The sequence below is a fragment of the Varroa jacobsoni genome, unplaced genomic scaffold, assembly GCF_002532875.2.
Source record: "Varroa jacobsoni isolate VJ856 unplaced genomic scaffold, vjacob_1.0 contig01639, whole genome shotgun sequence".
Lineage (NCBI taxonomy): Eukaryota > Metazoa > Arthropoda > Arachnida > Mesostigmata > Varroidae > Varroa > Varroa jacobsoni.
Window position 1 is genome coordinate 27,185 of NW_019214669.1, and position 12,924 is coordinate 40,108.

Here is a 12,924-nt window from a genome sequence, read left to right on the forward strand (position 1 = left end):
TTTGTTAATGTGAAAGGTTCTGTTGACGTTTACAGCTATTTATTTTTCTAGTAACTAACAGGTGCGCATATGCAATTACTCATTGCCGCTAGGGCAACTGATGAAAAGAAAAAAAAATCGGAACAAGTTTTGTTTACAGAGGCTAGTATGAAATAGCGTAACGTAACTACCCCCACTTTTAACGAATGTAGATACACTTATGACCTCCGGATGAATTAGTGAAATCCCTCAATTTAGTACCATGATACCAAAATTGTTTTATACTATTTTGGAAGAACAAACGTGATACCCACACTATCATTTGAAACTGCAATCTGCCCTTTAACGCGGCGACATACGTCTCGGTTATTAGCGTGTGCATTTATGTAGACGTGGCCTTTCGCGCACGTTTTAGCGCAACTCAGAGATAAAATAATGACTGAATAGCCTTGGGTCGTTTTCTAAACAACATTTTGTATTTTTGTGACAACTTATCGGCTCTGCACGGAGGCCTCTTGCTTTAGTCGTCGTTATCGTATCTTCCGAGCCTATAAAGACTAACCTGTGACGTCTTCGGCACCCTTATACTAACGACAGCTAGATAGTTTTACTGCTGGCTATAGCAACCGTTATAATGGAATCGGGACAGCAGAGTAGTAACCAGCAACTGCCTCAACGGCCGTGTCACGGACGAGTTGGCCAATTGTGATGCTACGCAATACAGTGTTTTACCATGACAAGAACTACTACGTGCCACATCATAGATAGCCGCCACCAAAGCAAATGGACAATAAAAGTAGCGATGCATCGATGCGTCTCTAAGCCGGCCTTAACATCTCCTTACATCTCCTGTGAAGGACGAATATCAGCCCGGACTAAGTAAAGCTTTTGCTGAACGTTTAGCGTGAACTACAGGGCGATCTTTTCTGGCCAATACGGCTTTGTCAGCGACAGTCCCAAGCTCTAAAAGGGCTTTGCTGCCTGACTTTAGGTAATCTACACTGGTAAGTCTAGTTCAGGTTCGTTCATAACTGCCAAGTCTAGATTGGCTCCACGGAGGGAATAGTTTTTTCCATGCTTTGAGCTGATGGCTGCGTTTAGGTCTATCTGTGTACGTACTTTTGTTATTGGACGGCTTATTGTAGCAAGCGAGTGGATGTATCACTGTGGCACAAGCGGCGTATTAGTGACATACTGCGAAACAACCGAGCTACCGGAAGGTCCTTGTACGTAATGGGCATCTAGCACCCATCATCAATTGCTGAGTATTACCATCTAGCATGCTTATTAAACGTAATCGGCCTCGCAGTCTTGTGAGTTGTCTCTAGCCCCCTTCACACTTTTTATGCCGCAATGTCGACTAAACGCAGCCGCGGCCGTCCGCTTACCAAGCCACGTCGCTGAATCTCTTCTACGGATTTCGATTTTTGTGAATTACTCTGTAAGCGCTTCAAAAAGCTAATCTACCAAGCTTGTTCTGACGACGTCGACGCTTCCTATCCGTTCCGTTCTTCAACGGCTTTGCGCCGCTGACATTAACTGCTATCTCTGATAAAGGTCACTACAGCAGCAGAAGATTTTAAACAACTCTTCACTCCTCTCATCGACCCGGCCACCTTTGAACTATTGGTGCAGCGTGCGTTTTTCCATGGTGAGTGTTCTGAGAAGGCGATTGACACGATTAAAGCTAGCGCTCACTCGTGCGATGGGTCTCATTAGCTACGAAGAATGGCGAATTACTGCATATGTATTTTCAGCCAGCATAAAAGGCGGGTCGATGACCGATCCTGGACAGCTCACTAACGGTACAGTACAACGTAATAGACCCATTACCTCTGCGTCGTAGTTACAGGAGCGCTGCACCTTGTTGGACCGGGCGACCTTTTCAAGACGTTATTTTTTAGATGGTACCGAAAGTACCTTCTGCCAGTGCGATCAACCAACGTGGATGCAGAGGGAAGGACGAAGCCTATTGCTGTCTGGTTAAACATAAAATTTCGCATCGCATTTGTTGAAGTTGGGCACGCATAGCGGATCGCCATTGGTGAAGCACATAAACCCGGTGTTAATGGAACTGCTAGGATTGGAATAGTCTTTTTTGCTGTATTCTTACAATTTATGCTACGTCGAATAATCTACATTACGACAGCCCATTCAATGAAGACACTTGGCATAGTAAGATTATTGCGCGCGGGCTCTTCGAAGTTCGAAGCTTATCTTCGTTCAAAAAACTACTCTTGTCATATCAACAAAGTTACTGTAGAATGCGTGAACTTAAGATAGGTATTCCTAAATGCGAACGTATTAGTATAACTTGTATGACTGGGACTTAGCTATTAGATGATATAAACTGAGCAAGAGCGTTCTTTGTCAGAATATCTGAAATGTATCTTCGACACAGGGGCCAAAGAGCCAGTCGTGTTTGAACTGTAGAACAAATGAAAGCTCTAAACAACCGTGGGGTTTAACAAATTAATTTAGGGACGACAAGCGGTTTTCACGGGGTGGGATCGAAACTTATTCTAGCTGCACCACGCAACTCCTTGTTAATGCCTCAAGCAAGAGCCTCCTTATTCAGTGCGTACGGCGCATGTCCTCATTCTTCTCACGAGGAAACTATTGATTTTCCTCTCGCTAACTACTTTAGCGGTATCAAACGAGTGCATTTGATACTGAAGTTGGTACCTATCAGATGCTAAAAGAATATAAGCAGCTAAATATTCGAAGAGAATATTTCGTAGAGTGTAGCCGGTGTGAAAATATTTTCATCCCTGCGCTCGGTATCCCTTTTAAATGTTATCCGGGCGGCTGGCTTTCAGCACAAATGCACCGTGTAGGTTTATCCCTTGTATTAAACCTAAACCATCACACGTTACCACTGCACCATCACAAAAGCCCATCGTGAGTACGCGCGATTTCTAAAGAATATTAGTATAGGTCGTATCATTCAGAACAACATAAAATAAATCCCTCAGTGAAATTGGCCAGGCTATCTAAATAGCGCCATACGAAGTTGATTGGTACAACAGTGAATAGGCTGACCGTAACGGATGACCGTTTGCGAATGGTGGATATACGCACTACCTTTCAGAAATGCTATACACGGCTTTAGCGCTATTTTGGCCGTTCAATTCATGAGGTTTGTTGTCTTTGCGATAGCCAAACACCATTTATTAATCATTTCCTTGTTCTCCGTGCGTTCGTTCTGAACGTTCGGTCCGTAGTGTTGTCTTTTTGTGCCAGTCACAGAACCGATCCTTCTTTCTTTGTGTACCCGCGATATTTGATGTTCTGAGTTCCTGAAGTGCGGTTGTCTTCGAATGCCTCGTGGATTCACTTGCAAACCCGTACCCTTGAAACAACTCAAAACGGTCTCTGAAGTTTGCCAATTTTTGTTTGGATTCATCAAACCTACCTAAGGATGCTCGACTTTTATGATCTTTTCTACTTCGTTACCGCGGTATGAACTCGAAATGACGGGTAGAGATAATGTGATTCCTTAATTGTGACTAAATATCTCCTCATTCGATATTTATATATAACTTTGCACCATGTTGTCGGGGGGTAGAAACGATGAAAATGTGTTATTGTATACGGCGTATGCCTAACAAAATTAGAGAACCGGAAGAGTGGCTAAAAAATGTCGACAAAACTAAATAGTGTTTGTGCTACGAGTCCACAAGGGGTTTGCATTCAGAGTTCATTGAGTTACCAATACAATCATCCTTTAAAACGGACGACTGGCTCGTAGACAGCCTTCCCATATGAAGCTTCGCCGCTTTGCTATCGGCACTGTTATATCGTACTGAGAATATCTATTACATCATTTGTAAACACAAATATGGAGTCGCTAATGTCTAAACTCAACACGCGTAAGGGAGGGAGAGAGAGTGAGAGAGAGAGAGAGAGAGAGAGAGAGAGAGAGAGAGAGTATCCATTCATTGAGAAGGCCGATAGGCTTTCTATTATTAGCTGTTATTGAGAAAAATCAGCGGCATAGACAAGCAAAATCTTTTTGAGAATAGCTTAAAATATCGTTTACCTAGAGACATATACAGTCGCGTCTACGTTTATGTTTTGTGTTTTTTATACTCAATTCAGTACTAAATAGGAAGTGTTATGATCACGTATGGGTGAACCCTGAATTCGATAAAAAAAAATCCTGCGGCTCCTTATCTAGGACTTGTGGCGTTTCAGATTAACGTAAACCTTTTGATTGAAACTGAAGAGAACCTTTGTCAGTGTAACATTCAATCATTGATCACCAAGCGCAATTACTGTATGAACAGCCATAGTAAATAGTTCGATAGTAGAAGTTGCTCGATTTTATGAATTATTACGCCATTTTTTATGAGTTGAACCCGCCTACTTCATCTCAACGTCATTAAGTGTCCGAGGAAGTAACTCAAAGACGCGAAAAGCTGTTATTATTGATAAACGCTATATGGACTGAGCGTAAAATAAAAACAACATCTTTTGCTTCGCTGATGTATTGTGCCATCTTTGTGCGAAAGAAGCTACATGTGAGATATGGCAGATCATTAGGAAAATGAAGGCACGGTTAACCAAGAAATGTCTCCTAGGATATTTAGAATGACAAACTTGCGCAGGACTGCCATTTACGCCAACTGCTTTTTAGAATTTCTAGCGCGAACACGCATTTCTATTTGTTTTAGGACTTAAGCTGGGGCTCAGTCCTTTGGAGACAACTTTCATTCAAATATTTCAACGTAAGTCGTTTACAAAGCCGAGCTGTACTGGTTGTTGGATATATCGCCTATATGTCCGACAATAAGAGACCCACAGTCATGTAAATTTCTTTTATTCAGCGATATTTGTTTAGCCAGCACTATACACATATCTAGTGGTTCTATATGATTGTGCGAATGACCTTTGATAGACAAACGATCGAATGAAGGGAGTCTACGCAAGAAAAAGTCGAATTTTTTCAACGCCATTGCAACTTTTGTCCTGTTTCGTAGGATGATCCCCACCGGTACAAGTGCCTCATGACAGCCGTCCACTCAAGGAAGGAATAAGACAGGCGAGGTATCGTAAACTCGTTGAGCTGTCGTTACGGCTACTGCCGGCCACAGTTGGCGGTCCCCGCGTCTAGCGATGTCTATTTTTGAATGCTCAGACGTGGCATAACAAGGTGATAAACGTCAGTCTCGTCATTTACCGGTCGGTATCACACGGAACAACAACAGGGCACACACACGAACGTCGCAAGCTTCAGTCATACCCATACGCAGTGAACGCTGTCTGTAGTGTGTGACTCCCCTTTGCCGGCCATGGTCTCGCTGTTGTTGCTTTGATTCTTACACTGTAGGCCTGGAGACCCATATCATTCTGTACGAAACGCCCCGAATTCGTAAGCTGTCAGCTGGTTATCTACTTGATATCGCAAATACTGGACAAGAGTGACATCATCATAATAATAGTAAATGCCGCGCACTTGTTTGACTATTATGACGGCCAAAAATTCCGAACTATACAACAATAATGTGACAATGATTTGGGGCAAAAAAATTGGGTTAATAATTAGTTAATTCTGTGAGTCAAAGAGATATTGACACGAACTGTCCGAAACTTACGAATTTTAGTTAGATGTAATTCGAAAATATCGGTTTTATTCAAAATTAAAAAAATATCATATTCAACATAAACATAGGCAACGGCCTGAGAAACACTTGACGGCGCTACTTGGTGCCATTGCTAGCAACTCTATATCTCTTTTTATAATGCAATGTTATTGTATAAAAACAAAGAGGTTGTCGTATTGTAAGCTTGCTCTCGGACAGATAAAGACAGTTATTAGATATTCTACTTACTAAACTATACTCGAAGGAGAACTTCGATTTGAATGTAAACGTACCATTTTATACCAAACAAGATCTAATTAGTGGCACCCAGTAATTTTCTTAACGATCTGTAATCTCCTAAAATGCTTATTGAATCTTCAAGTGTGAGTCTTTTGTATATACGCTTTTTCAATTTTTTCGAAATTCAACTTCAATTTTGCTATCGTTTTGTTTTCGATTGGCTGCACAGAAAAAAGGCCAGTAGTAAACTTATCGTTCTACTCCATCAGGAATGTTTTGATCCTGGCAGCTTTACAACTTCACTGCCCATCTCGTTACCGTGTCTTCGATTACAAAATGTCAATGATCGAGTACCCAATATTATTGCATTACAGTATCTGTTTGTAATACAATATGGAATTTATATATGTACGAATAACCTGAGAAAGCTAAAAAAAACATATGTCGAACGCGTTATTGTTAGGTAAGCTCCGCATACACATCCGAACCGTTTTAACACACGTTATCTGCCACTCAGAATCAAAAAACTCATTCGTCCCATCTGTTTATGCCGACCGGAAAAGTCTAACGTACAAACGCTGGCTCTAAGGCGCTTCTGTATACGCTTTGAATCCCGCATTTGCGTGGGTCCAAACAGCGGCCTTAGTTCGTGGTGAGCAAAACGAATAGGTTAAGAGCCGATGCTAGACGCGGTGACGGAAAATGAAAGATCCTGCTAAGAAATAACTCGCCTATGGTCATCGCGACATCGACCCGTGCTGCCTTCGCCCTTCCTCAACAATCCTAGTACTCCGTTTCCTTCCCGTATTAATAGGTCTGCCACCGATAACTATAAAATGAATTATAAGCCTCTATAAACCACAAAACTACACACCTTTTGTCACCGGTTTACGATACTGGTAAGCTTAGTTTGATAAAATCAATATTCAGTAAATTCATAGGAACAGTGTAGGAACAACCTTCACTTCTCTATTGTGTATCGGACAAATAACATGGTAGATAAAGACCAACTAAATGCGTACACATATTATGTTGGAAAAGCAAGTTTTAATAATATGTTTTGTTAATTGGAGATATAAAGGAGCGTTTTTAGTTTGTTGCTGCTTAACCGAAGCCCTAAATACCAGATGATGTTTGCCAATGCTTCATGCCATTTTGTATGTCTTTGGAAACTGGCGTAAACCCGTACACGGCAGATCAACGCTATTGCCTTTACTTGAAACCGCATCAACGTCGTTGGTAGCCTCCGTCGAAATACGAAAGCGGAAGGCGATTTGCTTTATGGTCAGTGATTACGACGAAGCTACCGTAACTGGAACAAAGATATCTTGGTTCCGTCCTCTTCCCCGGCTTCTCGTGTGCTTTGGTACTGTCTGAATAGTTATAAAGGCCGCCAAATACTCGAGCACCGACAGTCAGAGGTCGGTGGCCTAGGGGGCTAAGACGCGCGCTTCGTTCCCCCGCGTCGCATAGAAGCTTGCCGCAAAGGAGCAAAGCACGTCATCTCAAACGCCCGCGTGACCTGCGCAACAAAAAGAGAAAGGAAGCCACGCTGACAAATCGAACCACATCTTTCATCACTTCCTGTGCCATGACGAAAGGAACGCGGAACCAGTTCCAGCATTAGATAGGTATAAGGCAAGAAGGTATGACATTCTGACCGCTGTAGAGGAAATTCCCTTATAGAAACGAATGCGTATACAGGGATTCCACTAGACGTTTATCACATGGAAGCACTCTTTTTTGTTTGGTGGCATCTTGTACAACAAAAAAAAAAGTTTTACAACAACGAAGCGGCGATTTTCAAAAGATTCAAGTACATACCATATGTATATCTATGGTATGTACTTGTATAATAAGTCATTTGCTCGAAGCTACTAATTAATTGGTCGTCCAAGTTGTATGCAACATACGTGTGTTACTTATTTATTTTTCGTCCCCAAAACACCTTCCGAATTCGATCGCCAAAATAGTTTTCAGGTTGGAGAAGTTTCGTTCCTATCGAGACGCTTCCTCTTCAGATAGTTTTTGAAAGGGAAAAAAGTCGTGACGTATTAGGCCCGGCGAACACGGGATCGGGGCAATGCACAGATCAACGTTTCTTCGCGGAAACCACTGTACAGGTAATGGATTGTGAGCCGACGCATTGTCGGCTCGGATTAAACGACTATGCGACAGTCGAACAAAAAATATGAGGAGCACCTTGTTTTTTGGGGATGGATCCTGGGACTTCCTTTGGTCAAGGTTCGTTTTTGAACTGATAATCGAACGAGTGCGTTTCGTCGTGCGTCCACGTTTGCTCACTCGTGATAATGTCCTTAAGCAAGTTTCACTTCTTTAGAAGCGCTAAAAGGTTTTCCTTATAAAGTTCTTGACAAAACTTAATGCACGCACGTTACTCTGGGAAAAATCGTAAAATGGTCGGTGTGGAGACTCACTCAATCTCGTTTTAGGACCCGGGTTTGCATCAGATTTTTTTTATGAAATATCACTTGTGTGTAGCAGAAGTCCTGCTCTTTTTGCTAGAACAAACGTGAATAACAAGCGATTATCTAGTGGCGCCAATGTTCAAACGACTCACTCATTTTTAAACAATACGTGTATGCATGTTTTTCGCGCTCTTTGCCTTTCTACAGTTTGCACGCGATTCAGACATGGGATTTTATTTTTTTTAATCGATGATGTGCAGTATAGGAAGAGGGAGAGGGTAATTTAACAACTTGTGTGGGCTTGTCCTTCCGCACTTTTTGTAACCAGGCCCAATTGGAGAATTTCTTGCAGTGCGCTTGATATTCAAACTAATCGTATCAGAAATCACTCACTTAAAAAGATCAAGCTGACGAGATATTAAATAGTCACTAAATCATTTTCCGAACCCAATAGGATTCTCCCTTCACACATGATTCTCACATTTTTTTTTGCGTAGAACTAACTTCGCATCGAATATAGCCCCTATGCCCTTTTTCGCTATCCAAGTGGCTCTGAGTACACTGATCTAGACGTTCTGCTAAATTACTTTCAAATTGTGAATGTGCGCACTACAAAGTTCGGTTATTACAGCCGATAGTTTAAACAGGCCCCAAACCCAAAGATAATGTACAAGGATCCTAAATGGGAAATGTCATGCACAACGTTTTCCTTGGGCAGAAATCTGTTAAATAGGATAACCACATAAACACATGCAGAAAAACACGCGTCGTGTGGGTCGGTTAGATCATACACGGAAACGGATGCCCAGGAACGATCCTGCGCAACTTCGTTCGTCTGTTAGATGCTGGTTACGGCGAGTACAACTGATTGAAACGCCAAGTCCAATAAGCTTTTTGAAGTATATGAACCACTTCGCCAAACGTGGCAATGCTTCGTTTTGTGTCGTTTCATTTCGATTGTAAATTGCATTCATTCAGAAAACTTCAAGACAACTCATAGACCTTGTATTCTTGTTTAATTGTATTTTTTTTAACGTGTACCTATTTATTCAACAGGAGGAGGGCTTACACCAGCTGTGTAAGTTGTTTGAAGGTATTCTTTGTTACATGTTAGTTCGAATTAGCTAGTATTTTGTATTTGGAACAGGCCGTTCTAGGTTTGAAGCCGGGCATAGACACACTTCGTTTTCTGCTGGGAACCAGCCGTCTGATCGAATGTCCAATAGCGATTTCGAACGAAACACAGAAAAGCTGTGCTAAGTAGAGTTTACCGTCTTCATGTAGCGAATTTCCGAGAACGGATTCTGTCTGGCTTTTGGGATGTCTACTGAATCGCTGCTACTCGTGTTCCCAACGACAGACAGACAGACTACGCAATCTGTGTGAATAAACAGAGTAGTTTATATGTGGTCATTTTATAACTATTCGTTTATATATGAAAAGTGCTTGTTTATTCCGTGCAGATATACACGGGGGACACTGGAAGCGTACACACAGCGTTTTGAATCACACGTTATTTGGTATCTTTCTAGGAAGACTCGACCGCTTTAAACACCAATTGCGCACATTTTGTTATATATTCATTGTATTAGTTTCGCGTCCTGACCGCTATAGATGCCAGTTGACCAACTCCACTAGTCTATAGTCTATGTACATGAAATACATCTTCTATTGAACAGAACAATTGTATTTTACATTGAAATGTGTGCACGTGGGTAGGCTTTCTCTTTGTTACAGCACGCCCATGAAGAATGAAAGATTGAGCTCTTCACTATCGTGCCTGATTGGACTAGTTTAAAGAGCTACTGTTCCTGTATCAGTTGGCATTGGTTGGGTAGCGCGATGATGCTACAATTGCCGGGATCCATCAGATCTCGCTTATTAAACAGGACTTTTACAGCATTAGTCAGAGTCAATCTTTGGCGTCTCTACAAGCCTCCCTGGCTAGAAGACTATCTACACCACGTAATCTTGGCAAGTAACATATAAATCTGATACTAATCGCATATACAAGTGGCGAAACTCGTGTTGCACAATATAGCTGAATCATAGCGTTTTATGAACATGATAAAAACATTTAACCTACTAGAGGCCTTTTTTGGCCTAAGTATATATAAATATGTATTTGTATAATGCTGAATGTGTTTGAATGGGTTTGAAGGAATTTTCAATTGCTTCCTAAACATTCAACGTTATCGTTAGCTGCCAGTTCTGCTGAAAATGTCCTGAAAGAATTCTTCCAGTTTTTATGTTTTTTTTTTTTTTTTTGAGTTGTTTTGTCTTTGTTAAATAGTAACCATTCTAAGATATCTTTACCCGGCTACTAACAGCAGTTAAAGTGGACTAATCTATTTTACCTAATTTTATTTAGTGTTGAAGCAACGCTTAACAGAAGTATCTTCATAGAATTCTAAACGTTGGCATCTGATAATTGAGTTTTTTAAGATAAATTCTGATGTGATGAACCTAGCGTACCCTGCGTACTAACAACAGTGAGTTGTTTTTGTTTAAGTACTGTTATGGTGAAAAAAAATCGCTGGACAACGAGCTTCCAAGGCATACGTAATAACACCGATAGATATTGTCGAATAGTTTCCTATCTCACGTAATCAACAGACAACAATTTCAACTCGTGAAATTTATCTGCTTTTTTTTATCCACAAACACCGCTAAAAACGATAACGTAACCCGCCCGAGTGAACTAGTTACCGGGCAATTGTAGAAACACGACGTCTTTTGAGCTACTATTATTTTATGTTTCTTTGAGTGTACGATATATATATAATACCGTGTGTACGCAATTCTATTAAAGACTGACGTTTTCAGGCATGCCAACAGGCACTGCCTGAAAACGTCAGTCTCATGTTTGCGTGCCGCAAATACGCAAGCCATTTTCGCATTCTTCGAAATTCCTGCATCAACTGATTTCCGGCTCACCTCAAGTGCCTAAACTTTATTCGATTAAGAAGTTTTTTTTTTTTCTAAAAAGATCTATATGTAGATTATGGTGCAGAATTTTCAGGGAGTGCTCAATCGATCACGGTCTCGAGCTTCAGGAATCTCGTATTAATATCTATTGTATTTTAAAAAGCCGACGAAAAGATAGTAATGCTGGCGGAAAGTTACGGCGTATAGTATAAACTCCAATCTCGAACCCATCATATTCGACTATTACTACCGTCGCTATATGAGCGTATGCATAGAAGAAAAAGCATACGAGTCAAACGAAAGTCTTTATTTGAAAAAAAAAATCAAATAAAGTGATAATTTTAAATGTCTCTATTGCGCTACGTAATGCAGTGTATAAACTAAACTCGCTCTAGGTTGGCATAGGTGGCGGAAATATGACTGAATTTCTGAGTTTTTTTTTTCGAAAAAAATTAACGACTGTAAAAAGCATCGCTTTCACACAGCATTTTGTCTACTTGTACATGACAATGGTTTAGATTAAGGATGGTGATACCATGTGACAGTCCCGTACACCAAAGTTTTTCCTAAAAATTAAAGTTTACTTTAAAATATGGTATCACTATAAGAAAGAAAAACTGGCATGTATTTAGCGACAGTATATTATGGACGCGCTTTGAATATCTAATTCTGTAACCTAGCACAAGTTAGAGTAACTTAACATATATGCATTATTTTTAATGCGATATTTGTACGTTACATTTCGTTGAATTCATATGATTTGTATCTAGATCATCAAAGAACTATGTCCAGACACAGATGGTTAGTTATGTTAAAATAAAAACGTAAAAACTATCCCATAGGTTTTACACTGCGTAGAGCGTCGACAACAGCTGGACCAATACTAGATATTGCATTGTACAGGAAAAATCGCTATCATTACTCTTGCAAAACGAATGGTATCATCTTAGAATCGAGGATTATCCGTGAAGCAATATTATTCGTAAGTAGGTAGAAAAAAAGGCCCACTACATAATGGCCACGGCCGCACTATCTGTAGAAGTACGAGCGACTCTTACACAAATTCTTCTTATTGCCCTGGTCGAGACTGGGGGAAGATTTTCACTTGGCTTTTTAGGGCCCCGATGTGCTCAGTAGTTTGCTATAGAAATACCAGATTTTTTCAGTCTCGCTGCTCCTTTTAAGTTGCTTGGCTTATACACCATTAAAGTAACGAACTACGCGACGCAGTGAATTTTGCGACCAACCAATAGAGCCGAGTGGGTCGGAACAATAAGCTGGCCAGTGCTGCTGTTGCTACCGCTGCCAGTGAACCTATTGTTTAGTTAAGGCTGTTTCGTAATGTCTAAATCTATGTGTCTATATCCAAAATCGATTATGTGTAGCATGCACCATATTAGTTAACATCATTTAGTTGCATCATAACATGCAAGTCAACATCATTTTTAGATAATTAGTAATAACAGTATCTTTAAAATTTCGAAGTATCGAGGTTAGTACTGCATAAAATAGGTTCTTCAACGGAGCAACCTCAAGTTAATTTATTTCCTATCTCATATACACAGTAGAAGCCTCTCGTTCTAACAGTGTCAACCATCAAATCTAAGATTTAATTATAAAAAGCTTTCTCAGAGCATCCATTGTTAGCCTCCGGAATCTTTGTATGCGAGGTTTATGCATCTAACTTGATTCGGTAGATGATTCGAATAGAAAATTCCCTATCATCAATTCGAAGGTCCACAATTATCAACACCCTCAAGGAA

General features: G+C 40.6%; 1 long non-coding RNA gene across 1 annotated transcript; it reads left to right on the plus strand.

Annotated features, from left to right (window-relative positions):
* Positions 1-649: 649 nt before the first annotated feature.
* Positions 650-9,675, plus strand: LOC147751896 (uncharacterized). The gene is made up of 2 exons (XR_015315611.1): positions 650-7,450; positions 7,778-9,675. It is a non-coding gene; the product is annotated as an uncharacterized LOC147751896 (long non-coding RNA).
* The last annotated feature ends 3,249 nt before the right edge of the window (positions 9,676-12,924 follow it).